The 18,460-nt window shown below is 38.2% G+C and overlaps 1 protein-coding gene across 1 annotated transcript in view; it reads right to left on the reverse strand.

Moving 5' to 3' along the window:
* Window positions 1-18,460, reverse strand: part of LOC140745901 (tyrosine-protein kinase-like otk) — a 65,259-nt gene that overhangs the window by 15,105 nt on the left and 31,694 nt on the right. The window lies entirely within an intron of this gene.

Consider the following 18,460-nt stretch of genomic DNA (forward strand, 5'->3'; position numbering starts at 1 on the left):
TGTCTCTATAGACAGGATAGGTATAGAGAAACGCCCAAGGACATAGGTTTCTATATCACTTTTCACTTACTACTCACCCTATCCTGAGAGACAGGATAGGTATACAAAAACGTCCAATTTATAATATTAGGTAGATATAAAATTTTCAGACATATATCAGTCTTAGGATGGTAGAATCCTTCGTGGATCGACTCCGGAGGCTCCCCAGCCACACATATTTCTGCTTAATAACAACAGTATTAAGCGCAGTAGCATTACCATGAGTTGGCATAGAAACGCCACTATAGAAATGGTAAATAGAAAACTATTGTCATTTTGCTAGTGAATAACATAACTACTATCGTTACGGTATTTCTTGACAACGTCTGTCAAATTAATGCCTCATGGGACCGAATTTGTATGGCAATAGATCATAATGACATTCGCTAGCGATTTGATTTCGATAGGTTTTTTACATAGATATATTATCCTACTGACGTAATATATCTATGGTTTTTTACGTATCGAGTTACGTCACTACGGATTTTAGTTCTACGAGTAACCACCAGAGGCGCTGTACAATTTTTCATACATTTATTTTACGCAGTCGCTAGCGAGTAATACTTTTGTAAACTCATGGTAGTCCTACTGCTTTGTTTTGGTTTGAAGGGTGTGGTAACGAAGACATACTTTTTATGGCATTCCGATTTAGCCCTCAGGTATAGCTGAACTCAGGTACGAATACCTAATCCTATCTGGGGTTGATTACAGACGTCCATGGTCGGCAGTAGCCTCTTACCATCAGGTAGACTGCTTGCTCTTCTGTTACTCTTATATTATAAAAAAAAACCAACTTAGTCTTCAGAGATATCAACTAGCAACGCATCTGTAGACGACTTGAGGTAAGACTCAAATCTTATCTGAGGATAGCAGATGTCCATGGACGGCAGTAGCCATTTATAGTCCACGTAAAACTGCTAGTCCGCTCTGAATATAGAAATGAATCGCGTCGCCATAGCAAATTGTATGAGTACACCTGCTCGCAACAACTTCAGAGCGGACTAGCAGTTTGGCGCGGATTGTACCATCAAATTTACTTTAGCTACTTCTATATAATTCGTTAACTGTTAACATTTAATCAGCGTCATTGAAACCCAAAATAAACTTCAAACATCGTGTATTCTAACTTCAGAACAACGCATATGCGCGGTTAAAAAGTCCAAAAGGCGAACATAAACAGAGCAGGCGGCGACTTCAAAGGGGATATTCTTAGCGGCACAACCCTTTGTAGGGTGACCATGTTTGTTGTTTGGGACAGTTTCCTGTAACTATTTGTGAAACTGTCCCGTTATTTATATTAAATAATTTGATCAAAGATTTTGTTGTGTTGTGTTAGTGTAAATATTTTAGTTATGTAATTGAAGTTTAAAACGACTTTTGTATTATCTATTTTGAACTTCCAAGGCCTTAGTGACAATTTTTTCATTTCTTATAAATTCATAGTTAAATGTGTCCATATGCAGATGCGGCCCTACAAAAATACCTAAACAGGACACAAAAAATGAAATTCATTTTCTGAGGTCAAACACATCTGTGGCTGACCTCAGGTAGGCGTTCACTTTAGGCGATTTATTTGTTGTTGACGTTGGTCGCTCCACTCAAAGTAAGAGGACTTTAGGTGATAGTCTGCCGCGTGGTTCTAGTAGATACGCATTGGTAGATTTTATACAATCTTGAGGCTTTACAAGGCACTCTTAGATATATAAGTTTTCCTTAACCGTTATAGAAAATGATAATTAATTTCCAATTCGCATAACTTTTATATAACTATAAAAAAATCAGAGATCCATGTCTGGGATTGAACCTCGGGTTAAGTGTCCCACATAGCGCTGCGTTGTACCCAACCCATGGCATCGAGTACCTCTTGTAGGTTTCCCCATCGTAAACAAACAGGTTTTAACTACCTGCGAGCTGATCCAAACCTCATGAAATAAACCTCATATGAAAGTGTATCGCAGTTGCAGTTCCATTCTTGTTATGACCTCATTGTTTCAGCGATAATTAAACTTAACTCCTTCTAATTGGAATCTGTGCGTACTAATTAGGACAAGGAAAAGCGACTTGGTATTGTGATTTGTGGAACGGAGTTGGTTTCCATTTTGAATTATGGGACGGTTTTTCATTGTTTTTTAAATAGGTGAACCCAGCTCGTTTGTTTGTTTACATCAGCTCATTACTATCCCACTGCTGGGACCGAATTCTACATGGAATTAAGGAAGTATATCGTCAACGACGATGAGTAATATAATATAATAAACTACACTTTCATGAGATTAGGAAGATGAAGATGATTAAAAATGTTTTACTTTATCGATAAGCAAATAGTGATTAAAAAGGAACACGGCACTTATATAAGATCATTTGCTATTTCTATTACATAATAAGAAAAGAAGACTAAAATTTTGTTTTTAACATTACCAAAATTCTTGATAAAGTGAAGCAAAAAAAAGAAACACGCTTTTTTTTTAAATATTCCAATGCTTTTTTTGAATTTAAATTTGCCAATATATAAGCCAATATATTGCCAATATAAGAAATATTCCAATTTAAATTTGCATGCATATGCAAAATTTCCATAACAAAATTAGTACTAATAAGTCTTAAGACAATTAGAATTCGTATTTCATACCTAAAAAAACAACATTCAACGTTCACCATTCCAGGACTATCCCAAATCAAACCACCAGTGTGGCAACATTAACACATCTTTCGTCCACTCCTGCACCGTATCACTTGGTGTTGCCCGCTCCAACCGCATCAATTATCACCCGCCGATTATACGGAACAAATATTTGAAGTATGGCAACACTTACTTTATTTGTGATGGTAACACCCACTTCGGTTCAAGTGCTACGGAATGTATTTGGTGTTTAAGCAAATATACTTGTAGGAACAGATTTATGGAAATAAAAAGGAACATTTCAATTACTTTTGGGAAAAGTTAATATGCCATAAAGCCAAAGTATGTACATGTACACTTAATGAAAATATGCAGTTAATACAGAAAATAAAAAATAAATGCAGAAAATATTGAAAACAGCAAGTTTTTATTTTTTTACAATATAGGAGTAGCAGACTAACATGCTGTCCAGCTGATAGTAAGTGGCTGCCGCCGGCCATGGATGTCTGTAATCAACCCCAGATAGGATTAGATATTCCTACCCGAGTTCGGCCATAGACGCGCCGATTCCCCTGAGGACTAAAGTGAAACCCATCGAATAAGCAAGTCTCCGTACAAACCAGAATACAGCAGCACTTAACAAAACTAAGTGTGGTGGTTCTGCTTCAGGTTTCGAAGTTTGAACACCAAAGGATTCTAACACCTTCATCAGGCAGAAATAAGTGTGACGATGGTTCCTTCGAAAAGCTAAAGCACCATGCTCTCCTTTAAAAAATCAGCAATAAAAAAACAGAAGTCCGCGCCAAACTCCTAGTCCGCTCTGAAGTTGTTCCGAGCAGGTACTCTACAATTGGCTATAGCGACGCGATTCATTTCTATATTCAGAGCGGACTAGCAGTTTTACATGGACTATACCAATCTACCTATGGATGAAGTATGATCCTTACATAAGATAATAAGTATAAAAAGTGTTGAACTGTAACCGGTTATATTTCACCGGTATACCTTTGAAGATCGCTTAATCGATCCGCGCCAGCAATTTCCGGTCGGACGACTCACCACTGTTACACTATGAGCGAGTAAACTTCAAGCGATATATTTCTTTTGTCTAATATAGTAGCATACAAGCATACGGTCAGTCTGATGATAAGTGGCAATGCCGCCCTTGGACATAGTACCCTTAGTACGAGTTTTTACGTTTGAACGAAAACATTCAACGTTTACGTATTCACTCATACAGCGCCCCCGTGGACCGCGTCGGAACTAAACTTTCCCATGATGCGTTTAAAAAAACTGAATAGTCAATTATAACCTATCTTCTCGTGAAAGTAATATAAGTAATACTTAATAATTAAAGCTTGTGGTCAGCGATCGTATACGACGGTCGTCGATATGAAATGTCTCAATGTCGCTCATATTAGCTTACGGACGCTCGCTCAATACTTTAATGGCAGTAAAACCTCTTGCGGTTCAATTCTCTTCAGAAGCGTTCCAACTTAGTCCTCAGGAGTAGCAACTGTAACTGTACCTGTAGCCGAGGTGACATAGGATTCTAATCTTATCTGAATAATTACAAATGTCTACCGGCGGCCGCGGCATTAGACGGACTGCATATTCGTTTCCAACTTCTACATTATAAAAACAATAAAACTACCAGTTATTTCAGCGATTGTAGCCAATTTGCGATCAGTGTATCACTTAATTAAATATTTCAGCTTACCCTACCGCGATTAAACAAGTACCTTACGCCGGATGTCGTATTTTTAAAACAAGTTTACGGCTTCTTTATCAATGTTTCACTTTTAAAAGCAAAATGGAGTTCTTGTAATTAGGGGTAATATTATTTTAAATGCTGAGACGAGCAATAAGATAGTGTTAATTCGAACTCACATTAAAAACTGTAGGGTTCCGTACCCAAAGGGCAAAAACGGAACGCTATTACTAAGCCTCCGCTGTCTTTCCGCGATATTGATATACGGATCTGAATGTTGGACTCTGAGCAAAAAGGACGAGGACTCATTACTAGTATTTGAACTAAAAAAAATCTGAGACGTGTTTTCGGCGCAGTGCAAGGAAATGGGGTTTAGCGAACTCGATACAACCACGAGGTCAACCATATGTATGATGAGCCTAACGTTATCAAGGTTATTAAAGTTGGACGCTTACGATGGGCAGGACATGTAGAATGAATGGGTGAAACGAGAGTACCCATACGTCTACTAAATGATAAACCAGATGGGCGAAGAAATCGTGGTAGGCTGAAACGCTGGTGGCTAGACGGATTAACGCGGAACAGTGCTGATATGCGCAGTTAAGTGGTGCAAATACAACACGAAATCGAATAAAAAGTGCGGAGAAATATCGTTTCATTCGTAAATGCTCTAAAAACTACATTGTTTTAATATTTTTCAAACACGAAAATAGATGACAGTGACAATTTCAATTGTCAAAATTGATTACATTTCTTTGTTAGTGAGTAATCTTTACTAATAATACTACTAAAAAATCTACAACATATCTAAATATTTTGCAACTTTATTTTACACCCAAAATAGTAGTCCACGCAAACAACAAAAAACCTAACAAACACCGCTAAACCTCCCACAGAACGTCGAACGTGCCAGACAAAAACTATCAATATTAACAACCCGCCATCGACAGTTGCATACCATAGACAATGGGCAAAAAGCGCGCCAACCGGAACAGCGCCATATTGGATTCGTTTGTTTTCGTTTCAAAAAAATTTAGGGAAACGTCAATACGGTCGAACGAGTTCAGTCAGCGTTTCGCAAAGTGTATTAAAATACAATGTAATAAATAAAATTGCTACTTGTATCCGTAATAATAATATTTCTGCCGTTTTTAAAGTTATGAGTTATGACGTCATAAGCTATGTTTTTATACGATTGAAGCAGCAAATAATGCAGTCGATCGATATAGTTTAGTATGACTGCCGCCCATGGACATCTGTAACCAACTTCATATAGAACTTCATACAGGTTCTACCTGAAGACGATTACAGATGCCTCTCCTGAGAACATGACACTTCATGTCATAGATAAGTAAAGATACTTCGCCGCCTTGAAATTGAATGAAGCTACAAACGGCTTATTAGGAAGTTCTTTTTTTGAATTCTTGACAAATAAAAACATTTTTAGAGAAAATTTACGAATAAATATCTAATACTGCGTAATTTACATAAATAATTATTTCAAATATTTAGAGACATTTTAGCACGGAGACGTGGCAAAACTTTTTTACGCAACTATTTCAATTGTCAAAACTGGATACATTTTCTTGTTAGGAGTGAGTAATCTTTACTAATCTATGCTTCATGTATAAAACAATTCAATTTCTATACGACATGTGTGGCGGAGCAGTCACCATACCTGACGCGCGGAGTGTCCCGGGTTCGATCCCCGGCCAGACAGATATGTAAATGATGAATTTAGATTTCTATTTCTGGGTCTGGTGTTTGTGTATTTGTCTTTGTGTGTGTCCATGGCACCCACAACAGAAGGAATCCTAAAGTGGGGCTGTGAGTGAAGAAAGCGTATAGTCCGCGCCAAACTGCTAGTCCGCTCTGAACTTGTTGCGAGCAGGTGTAGTCATACATTTTGCTATAGCGACGTGATTCATTTAAATATTCAGAGCGGACTAGCAGTTTTACGCGGTCTATACCTACAACAACTTTCGATATCAGTAGTAAACCCCAAACAGTTGCTTAAGCTACCTTACGCGGACTATAAAAGCGTAAAAAAATATTTAATTATCAAATTAGAGTGATCCATATTGTTATATAAGCACCTATTTAAAATTTTGTGCCGATTTTGTAATGATTTCTATCAAAAGTGTTGAAATGTTGAAGACACGTGGCAGACTTTTATGGCGTAGTATTTATTCAGGATATCGACCATAAACCCATTATCTGTGTACATAACTATAAATTGTCAATAGTGATACCAAACTTATGATACTAACGAGCTTTTGCCTGCGGCTTCGCTCGCGTTACGAAGTAATAATTTCATCCCCTATTTTATCCCCTTAGGGGTAGATTTGATCAAAATCCTTTCTTAGCGGATGCCTACGTCATAACATCTACCTGCATGCCGTATTTCAGGCCGATCCGTCCAGTGGTTTGGGCGGTGCGTTGATAGATCACTATGTCAGTCAGTCACCTTTGAGTTATATATATTTAAAAGAAAAGAAAAGAAGACTACTTACTGAAAATCTATGTATAAACTATGAGAATATCTATTTACAAGCTTTTTTGATTAAAGCATAATTGAAGTGGCAAGTTACAGATGTCCATGGACTGCTGTGGTTTTTTATCAGTCAGACTGCAAGCTTGTTAGTTGCGTGTAATTAAAGAAAGAGCGGTGATAGCCTTGTAAATGAAACTTGACCTCTCGATTGAGGATTCCGAGGTTCGAATCCCAGGCACTATTTTTCGAAGTTATGTGCGTATTACAAATTCATCATCACTTGGTTAAGGAGAACATCGTGAGGAAACCTACATACCTGAGAGATTAATAAAAAAAAGTCTCAAGGTATGTGAAGTTGACCAATACGCACTTGGCCAGCGCGGTGGACTATGGCCTAATCCTTCTCATTCTGAGAGGAGACCCGTGCCCAGCAGCGGGACAGTGATGGGTTGATGACGATCACGTTTAAAGAAGAAGGAATTGAAGGTGATAGAACTCTGGAAGCACTACCGTCATACCTACTTTTGTCAATAAAAAAACAAGTGCGTTTGTTGTTGACAGGTGACTGGTTCCCAACAGTGGAACAATAATGGGTTGACACCGACGATTTAAAAATCTCATGACATGGACAAATTCATTCAAAATGCAATTTCCAATTCACAAGGAAAACGTCGATTCAAAACTTGCATGGCATATGGTAGATGTCGAATATCATAGGGTCCGTTCACATTAGGACTGACAGTTGGTACCCTTACCGGTTACCATTCGCCGACGTTTTTATAACATACTCGTAGTAGTAGACAAGCATACAGTCCACCTGATGGTAAGTGGCTACTGCCGCCCATGGACATCCGTAATCAACTCAAGATGAAATAAGATTCCTACCTGAGGTCGGTCACGGATACATTGCTACCCCTGAGGACTAAGGAACGCCTCGGATGTCTCTAATACCACACCTTTGAAACCGGAACACAGCAGTATCACTTTTGTTATTAGGCAGAATTAGACGTGGTTGTGGTGTCTCCGGAATGGAACTACTAAGTGTTCTACCACCTTAAAATGATGTGCATCACACATACTGTCGTGTTTGCCGGCTGGGTGGTTCGAACTTCCACTCTTGTCGCCCATAACCATTTTAGTTCCTAGGACAAACCTCAGGCCTAACTAAGCTCTATTCTCTAAGCTCTTTGAAGGTGGTAGAACCTTTTGTGGTTCGACTCCGGCAGCACCACCGCCACACCTATTTCTGCCTCATAACAACAGTATTAAAAAAGGTGTGGTAAGGATGACATACTTTTCCGAGGCGTTCCAGCTTAGTCTTCAGGGGTAGCGGCGCATCTGTGGATGACATCAGGTAGGAATATCCTAATCATTACAGTAGTCCATGGGCGGCAGTAGCCACTTACCATCAGGTGGACTGCATGCTCGTCTACTACTCTTCTATATTATAAAAAAATGTTCAGAAACTACAAACACCTTATGTTAACCTAATGTAAAAGTGCCCTAAGTTGCAGTACAAGTACACTAGCGCCGCCGTGGCGTAACAACGAACTACATAATGGCCGTTGTCATGGCAACCGATCGTAAAATTTTATGGCGCGCGCCCCTAGCGAACTCGAGTTGTGTGCTGACTTCTATTAGATTAGAGGTGTAGAGCGCGGAAGTTATAGAAATGCCAGTTGTTCGATCTTTATGATTTTAGAGCAGGTAGTATTATCGTAATTGAGATTTAATATATAACGGGTACACACGATACCCGGTTTTTAATTTCTTTGTTGCAGAGTTTCGGCGTGACCACGATCCATGCAACGAATAAAATATCGGCAATAAAAAAAACGTATCGTGAGTACCCATTACATAGCTGCCTATGACAGTGATCGAAAAAATAAAAGTCTGCATGTAAAGAACTAACGATGAAAAATGGCTGAACTGATTTTTATGGTAGTTTCATATATAGATAAGGAAAACGCATGTTACAACCAAGGCATTATTGATATGCACAAGTCATAATACATATACGAGTATTCAGTGTAGAAAGTACATTTCAAGTGGATATCATTTTGTACGTGTAACGGAAGTTCTCACAAATTGTCAGGTAACAGCAAATTGACCTTACTATCATGTGTAATCATCTATTCTATTCTTATTTGTTTAGTAATACTTGTAGTGCACTTATATTTTTTTCCAACAGTTGGGCACGAGTCTTCCCACAACTGGACAGACGCCGTTCCATTTTATCGTGGTGGTAGCACCAATACATTTCTAAACACTCTCAATTCTATACCCCCATACCCCATATCGATGTATGTTTAGTGCAGGGATCCGAAACCTTTGGTTTACGAGTCGCTTTTAATAAGTATTAGCGAGTTTATAGCCGCACCCAATCTAAGTGTGAAGTACAGTTGCGAAGATAATTCTGCAATATATTTTTATTGCCTATAAAAAGCGTATGGTTTTGATTAAAAATCAATCTAGCATGTGTTTTAAGATGAACGATGTATGGTTCGACCCCGGAGGCAGAGAGGTATTCCTGCCTAATAACAGCAATGTTAAGCGCTGCTGTGTTCTGGTTTGAAGGGTGTGGTAAGAGAGACATACTTTTCCGAGGCGTTCCAGCTTAGTCCTCAAGGGTAGCGGCGCATCTTCGAGCGGCGTCATGTAGGAATCTTATCTTATCCGAAAAAAATTCCGCTTTTAATTTTGCAAAATGATCATATTCAATTGTCCTAAATATGCTATTCTATTTAAATGATACAATTTAGCTTTTTTATCGAATTTGTCTGTACCTCCTTTCAGGATTTCAGCCCTATATTTTTATATATATAAATAAAAATATAATAAGCCCTAGACTTCAAGATTAACCCATCTACATCATGCACGTCAACTTAATACTCACCCTGTATATAAGAATAGAAATGATAAAACTGCACTCCGTAGTAAATACAGAAGACATCGCGATAATGAAACTACCCCCGCTCGTAAACTTGACGGCAGTTCTACCCCAACGCCACGTTTTATGTGTCAGCTCGGAAAATCTCATTAACGGGGACCATAAAAAACTTAATGCAACTGAAATGTTTATTTGTAGTCGTGTTTAATTTAATTGTGTTTTTGATCGCGAGTGTATATGCACACTTTAGTTCCCGTTGTTAATAACCAATCTATCATTTTTTCCTACCAAAGATCGACACCAATTGTAAAATTTACTACTTCATACTAGAAAATGTCAAATTTCGATCTTGGGCAAAATTTGGATAGATAGAGTATTGATAACGAGCGTAGGATGATAGCTCATTGGGTAATATTGATTGAGGAACTAGTAGCGTTAACGATAAAATGACGAACGCGATACATACGAAACTCATGTCGTAAAAATATCAACAAACAATAAAAATCGCGACGATATTTCACGTCATTTAATCGCCATAGGTATATATATCAGATACATATGAAAGGCGGCTTACTGATTTATAAAACATAGCATTACATGACGTAAAAATACGCACTAAAGTACCGATATTATTTCACGTCATACAATTCTTTCTCAAAACTTTGCTTCGAAAGCAACTTAAATGCCTGTTGGGCGTTAAAATATATCATTTACAAGACTTAAAACACAATACCACCACATAAATTGATCAAAAGTCAACTTACTCACCCAAAGAACAGCTTCAGTGGCTTTACATCAATTGGACGATCATATAAGGTTACCAGACGTAAAAATGCGCAACAAGAGTAGCGACGTTATTTCACGTCATTAAATCATCATATTACCGATCGTACATTGATCGAATATGACTTAAGTTTCCTCGCTAATTAAACATAGCTGCAGTGGCTTTACATCAATTGGACGTCCATATACGGTTACCAGACGTAAAAATACGCAATAAAAGTAACGTCGTGATTTCACGTCATTAAATCGTCATATTACCAATCGTACATTGATCGAATATGACTTAAGCTTCCTTGCTAATTAAACATAGCTGCAGTGGCTTTACATCAATTGGACGACCGTATACGGTTACCAAACGTAAAAATATGCAATAAGAGTAGCGACGTTATTTCACGTCATTCAATCACCATGTCATGACGGTGACTCATTAAGGCGGTAATAAAAGCTTAATGAACGAACACAATGTTTATTTGCTGCGGGGAAATGGTTTGAGTTAAAATATTTACTTTTAAGTAAGATTACTATCTGTACGATTCGCCGCGGGGGTAGGCCAATGGGGGTTGTCCCTGTAGTACCGGTATCAGAACTTCCGGGTAGGGCTTCCGGGGTTGCGGGCGGCAAGAGTGGGAGCTCGAACCGTCCAGCAAGCGACCCCGGGAAGGACGGCGGTATGTGTGGTCGCGTACCGTCATAAACACCAGACGTTGTGGAGAGCGCCTGGGTTCTTCTGGGGGAGCCTGATGGGACAACACTTTCAGAGGACTCCGGTTGCGTTCCGTTGGAGATCCCGGAGTCCTCTTCGCAGCGGTGAGGATGGCAAAAAAAGGCCACGGGGTCATTTTTATAATATAGGATGCATGCAGTCCACCTGATGGTAGGCTACTGCTGCACATACACATTTGTAATCAACCCCAGATATGATTAGATATTCCTACCTGAGGTCTAAGCTGGAACGCCTCGGAAAAGTATGTCTCCCTTACCACACCCTTCAAACCGGAGCACAGCAGCGCTTAAATCTGCTGTTATTAGGTAGAAATAGATGTGGCAGTGGTGCCGCCGGAGTCGAACCACAAAGGGTTCTACCACCTTCAATCATAATGCCACATCACATACATAAGTACACTACACCAATACGGTTAGCATACCTTTACGCTTCTACGAAACCCACCCGATCGATGTCACAAAGCATTTCTTTTGTAATGAGAGCCAATGGAATGCTTTGTGTGCGCAAATTGTATATTTCAAGAATTGTGTGATATGATCTTATAGGTAAGAGCATTCAAGGAGTTCTAAGGTAAATAAATGATTTGATTACTTGATTTATAAAATGATATCTAGTCTTCTATTTTGTGCATTAAGGTAATACCTACAATAAATGTGTACCAATTCAGACTTTTTTATAATATAGGAGTAGCAGACGAGCATGTAGTGCACCTGATGGTAAGTGGCTACTGCCGCGAATGAACATTTGTAATCAACACCAGATAATATTAGATTTCTACATAAGCTCGGCCACAGATATGCAGCTTCTCGTGAGGACTAAGCTGCGAAAAAAAGCTGCTAAGAATGTCTCGGAAAATTATGTCTTCCTTACCACACCATTCAAACCAAAAAAATCAATTGTTAGTTAGAAATAGGTGTGGCGTTGGTAGCGCCGGAGTCAAACCACAGATAGTACTATAGTCTGCGAAAATCTGTTAGTCCACTCTGATTTTTTTTTTTATCAGTTGATAGCAATGCGCTTGGCTTCGATCTCGCCTGATGGTAAGCTTCGATGAGGCCTAAGATGTGCCACGCTTGCCTAGAAGTAGCCTATTCACTCTTGACTTGAAGACTCCTAGATTATATTTGTCGGGAAACACAGAAGCCGGCAGGGCATTCCACTCCTTGGCGGTTCGTATTAGAAAAGACGAGGCAAAACGCTTCGTACGAATCAAAGGAAGGTCGACTTGATAGGGGTGGTAGCCTGCCGTGCGTCTGGACGTCCGAAGATAGAAGAATATAGAAATGAATCGCGTCGCCATAGCAAATTGTAGGACTACACTTGCTCGCAATAACTTCAAAGCGGACTAGCAGTTTGGCGCGGAATATACCACCATTAATTTTAATTCCTTTGTTTTTCACCTTTCACAAAGATATTTAAATAATAAACTTTAAAAGTTTCAAACAGTATAATTTCTAATTACTCTCCACGTCATATTTTCTTAATAAGAAAAAATATGACTAAAAATTCAAAAAAATATAAAATAAACATCTATGTGGTACAGTCGCGCGCATAAAATCATTTGTTACGTACAATAATCCCGCAGGTACCGTTGTCGTGGCAATTAGTCTAATACTAATGTCAGAAGTTGGAAACATTTTCCTTTTCGAGTTTGTTTTGACGTTGGGGTTTTTTATTAGCGAATTCCTCGAACAAAGTTTTGTACTGGGTCGACATTATTGAAGTTAGCTAATAATGAAGATTTAATGTAGGTACGAATTATTCATGTACATTTTTGCAGTAAAATTACATTATTGAGAACGTCTATAAATGTATAATTATATGAAGTGTTTTTGACATAATACTGTTTGCTTATTAGATACAACGCCATCTGGTGTCAAGTAAATAAGCAATTCGATCAGTAATAAAATAAGAGTAAATAGAAATGTATAAATACATTCTAAAATATGTATCTGGTACTATTTTAGAAAGAAGCGCTGCATAAACTTTTTTCAAAATGTTTATTCGATATATTGTTCCATTTCTACTTCAAAAGGGAAACCATAAAACACACTAATTTATAAAAACCTGAAAGCCTAGCCTTTACTTCTGTGGTCTACAACAAACGTACGGTGACAGAGACCTGACTAGAAATCATTAGAAGTTTCACTTAATTTTTTCCAACTTTCCTCACTTAATATTAATATGGCACCGCAGAGCAGACGGGACAATATTGCGAACGTGATCCGAATGCCGGCGTGTTCATATTTATTTGCTCTCGACTGTACCTATATAGCTAATTTTATAGAGATGATGATATGACTTCGATGAATCAATAAATTGATAAGTCAAGAGTGATTAGTGATAACCTAGTGGTTGAAACTCGGCTTCTCGATCGCGGGGTCCGATATTCGAATCCTAGCCAGGCATCCCTGATATTTCAATGTTATGTGCGTATTACAAATTAATTATAACTTGCTGTAACGGTGAAGGAAAACATCGTGAGGAAACCTGCATACATGAGATTTAAAAAAATCTTGAAGAGCAATTCGCACTTGGCCAGCGCGGTGGACTATGGCCTAACCCTTCTCATTCTGTGAAGGGACCCGTGCCCAGCAGTGGGACAGTAATGGGTTGATGACCATAAGGACAAGAAAATATATACACATTTTTAACGAAATATATATTTTTAAAACTATTAAAAACCAATTAATACCCAAAATAAACTTTTCCAACCGTATTCATTTTTTTCTCTGTATACTTATTAGTAACAGACAGACAGACGGAACAATATTGCGTTCGTGAGGAGAATACTAAAGCTTTTTTTGGCTCGACTTGGCGGAGGCACTGCCGTGCCTCCAGATAATAGTACTAAATATATCAGACGAGGGCAGGAAAAGAGTCATCCAAGACTCTTTTCCTGCCCTCGTAATTGGTAATACCAATTAGTAATAAGTCCAAAATATAATATATCAAATGTCAAACAATCCGAGATGTCAGTATAAAAGATTTTGTATGAAAATATATCATAATCATAGCAGTCTATAGGTTACATCTTCTGTCTGTGGTAAGGGAGTCATACTTTTCCGAGGCGTTCCAGCTTAGTCCTCAAGGAAAGTAACGAATGTGTGGTCGACCTCAGGAAGGAATCTTATCTTATCTGGGGTTGATTACAGGTGTCCATGGGCGGCAGATGCTACTTACCATCAGGTAAACTGCATGCTTATCTGCTACTACTATATTATAAAAAAAGGAAATAGATTGAACATGGGAAGAAAACACTGTTCCTCATTCGGTGACACTTCAACGACGTCTTCTAAAACATAATATGTCAAACATCAATAAATCCAAGATCAAGGTCTTTGTTTCAAAATTTAAACGTCTTAAGAATAATGAAAAAAATAATAAACAAAAGCTTTAAAATAAATGGGAGTAAGTAAGTCGTCATATAAGAAACCGCATTTTTCGCTTTATCTGTTAAACCATAATATATTTAGACAATTCAAATTTGCACATTGCTTACTTCCAATAGCTGCTATAATAACTAATATTAAAAATAAATTTTTGGTGGTACGAAACCTTCCATGTGCGAGCTCTTAACGTCCTATGAGTAGCAGTCTATATGTTTACTTCGTCTGTGTGCATACAGTGCTGACGAAACCACAATGTGTGACTGCACCCTTGTATCAATTAGAAGTCTGCGTATCGTCATTGCATTAACGTCGACAAGGGTCCACCCTTTGTTCCAGCTTGATGAGATTCCAGCTCATTAGATTAGTTCGTGGCTAGCCGGCGTGCTAGTTCATGAAACGAAATGGCTGACTTGTGTGGATTTGTGTTTTAGGGTTCTGTACACAAAAGGTAAAAACGGAACCCTATTACTAAGCCTGTCTGTCCGTCTGTCACAGGGTTCTATGTCGGAACTGAACTGAATGTTTAACAGTGGCCGCTATAAGAGCAATTACTAAAAATAAAACTAGCTTTAAAATTAATAGGGGGTCGCCATTTTTCGGCGTTTTTCGCTTGTAAGCATTGAATCCTAATATGTAGACAGTTAAAGTTTTCACAGTGCATTTACTTTTATGGCTGCTATGAATACAAATACTAATTAAATAATAAAAAATCTTCTTCACCGTTTTTACAAAATCAACTCTTTAGGTGGTTATATAGGGGTTCAAAGTTTATATGAAATTTTTTAACGAAAAAATACAACCGACTTCTATGACACTACAAAGTAAAAAATAATTGAAATCAATGTTGGTTTAGTACATATTTCTGAAGTAGACGCTCAATAAATTTCGTTGGATAACGACGTCAACAGCATGTCCAATATGAGCCTATTTTGAAGCTAGCAATATGAAAATTGGTATTTGGCTACCTGTTTCGAAATACTGAAACTTCAATTTCACCTTTCATGGAAAATCGTGCATATTGTCATTGCTTTAACGTCAGCGACAAGGGTACCCACCCCTTTGTTCTAGGGGTTGATGAGATTCCAGTTCATTAGATTAGTTCGTGTCTAGCCTGTCTGTTCATAATTACGAAACAAGGAAGATTTGGGAAGATTTACCACTGATCCAAGTGGTAGTTTTCAATATGGGAGAGCCTTCTGTGGGTTCGACTCCGGCGACAGCGCCACACTTATTTCTGCCTAATAACAGCAGTCTTAAGCGCTGTATTAATCTGGTGTGAAGTGTGTGGTAAGGGAGACACATTCTGACGCATTCCAGTTTAGTCCTCAATAGTAGCGGCGCATCTGTGGCCGACCTTAGGTAGAAATATCTAATCCTATCTGGGGTTGAGATGTCCATGGGCGGAAGTAGCCACTTACCATCAGGTGGACTGCATGCTCGTTTGCTACTCCTATATTATATATAAATACGCAACCCCTCTTTTTCGTTGTTTACGAGGGGGAAACCTTCAAAAGGAATACAAAACCCTAAAAAGCGACAAAACATAGTGTCACGACGAACTTAATACAATTTAACACCGGATTTTCTAGACACAAACAAGAATTTACTGGACAAGAAAAACTAAAGTTAGCACAGACACTAAAGTTAGCACTTAACACTTAGTGGACAGTTAGTGAGACAAACGGTGTTTTTAATCCGAAAATAAAGCGTATTTTAGTGTAATGGACTTAAATTTGTTAGTAGCTCTTAGATGAATGAGATTGTTTTTGTAAAAACAAAATAAATCGCAAATAGTGAAAGTATTTATGAAGATGGTAGAACCCTTTGTGCTTCGACTGCGGCACAACCGCCACACCTATTTCTATCTAATACCAGCCTTTTTAAGTGCTGCTGTGTTATGCTTTGGTTGTGGTAAGAGTATACTTTTCCGGAGGCATTCCAGCTCTCATGCTACCCATGAGAGCTGGAATGCCTCGGGAAAAGTTCTTTAAAGATTTTTCTACCCGGCGCAACTGAGGCCGACGCCGGGTAGAAAAATAATCTTATTAGGATTTAACTACAAATGTAGGACGGCAGTAGCCACTTATCATTTGGTGGACTGCATGCTCGTCTGCTACTCTATTATAAAACGCTACGTTCCGTGCCTGACTCGTCAATGTATGTATAAAGATACTAGCTGACCCGGCGAACGTTGTGTTGCCATATAAATAAAAAAATGTTCAGGGTGAACAACGCAGGGGTATGAAAAATAGATAGTAGACGATTCTCAGACCTACTGAATATGCATATAAAATTTGGTGAAAATCGGTAAAGCCGTTTCGGAGGAGTACGGTAACTAACATTGTGACACGAGAATTTTATATATAAAAATATAAATGGGAAGATAAACTATATTACGGTACTATACGGTCGAAAATAAAGATGGCTCTATACTAGTGATAACTTTGTTATAGTCGAACGAAATTCGAATTACCGAAAATCATTTTTTATTGTTTGTTTCTTTTCGGCGTCTGTACCTGCGCTTCTGCTACCTTTTGTTTAGGGTTGCTGATACATATATTTATTTTATCATTTTTGAAACCTAAACTTCATCATCATACTGTCCTATTTCTGGGCACGAATCTCCTCTGAAATGATGAGTATAGCTTGTTGTTGTAGTTGTGTTCGACCGCATTGGCTCTCTGACACCTGCGCGCGTTAACTTCAGAGCGGACTTGAAGTATGGCGCGGAATATATGCAGCTTTTCTCAAGATGCTTTTCTTTATCATTTTAGCAAATTATAATTTATGTATAATACACACATTTGAAAAATCAGAGATGCCTGGGACGGAAACTACATATCCTTGATTGAAAATTCAGCGATTACTTCATTACCTTAAAATTTTTGATATTTTAATTATTACTTTAAAAAATACAAATAACGGAGACACAACCCTAACACGGTTCCCGCCAAATCGCTTTATAATTCCCATTCTATTTTCGGCCATTGCTTTTTCTCTCCACGTAAAGGCAAGTCTGGTTCAATGCATACTAACTTCGGCCCCGGCTCCGCCCATCGCCGAAATATATCGCTTCGGCCAGACATAGTTTCGAGTGTCTGTCTGGCATTATTTTCGAAATTGGGGGTTTTGAACTGTTTGAGTTTATTTTTTGTTTGATTCAATTTTTTGTTGTTAGATTAAGGAATCAGTTTTTAATTTATTAGTGTAGTGACACAATAAAAGATAAGCAAATAACGTATTGTAATAAATAATTGGCCAGGAATGAGTCAAATTCGCATACTGAAGGTTCCGTTCCATATTTTTATTTTTAGTATTTGTTATCATCGCAGCCATAGAAGTAAATGCATTATAAAAATGAACTGTTTACCTATTAGGGTATAATAGATTAAGCAAAAACATCGGAACATATCGATTAGGAAATCGATTTACCTAGATGGAGACCCCATACGTTTTGAAAAATTATTTTTATTTTAGTTATTATGGCAGTCACCATTATAGGTACATGTTCTGTGATTTCAACTGTCTATCTATTGCGATTCCAGAGATAGAGCTCTGTGACACACGGGCAGGCAGACAGACAGAGGAGGTTTAGTAATAGGGTTCTGTTTTTAACCTTTGGGTACGGAACCCCAAAAAGTTAAAGGCTTTGAAAAAGTACTAAGTTGCACTTGGCCAATGCGATGGACTTTGGAACACCTCTCGCTCTTAGAGAAATAATGCCCAGCACACCCCAGTATACAGCAGCACTTAACACTGCTGTTCATCATCATTATTATCATCATCAACTTATTACTACGGGTCTCT

The sequence above is a fragment of the Epargyreus clarus genome, unplaced genomic scaffold (genome assembly GCF_041222505.1).
Source record: "Epargyreus clarus isolate Ecla_fem2 unplaced genomic scaffold, WU_Ecla_fem_2.2 ptg000011l, whole genome shotgun sequence".
NCBI classification, from domain to species: domain Eukaryota; kingdom Metazoa; phylum Arthropoda; class Insecta; order Lepidoptera; family Hesperiidae; genus Epargyreus; species Epargyreus clarus.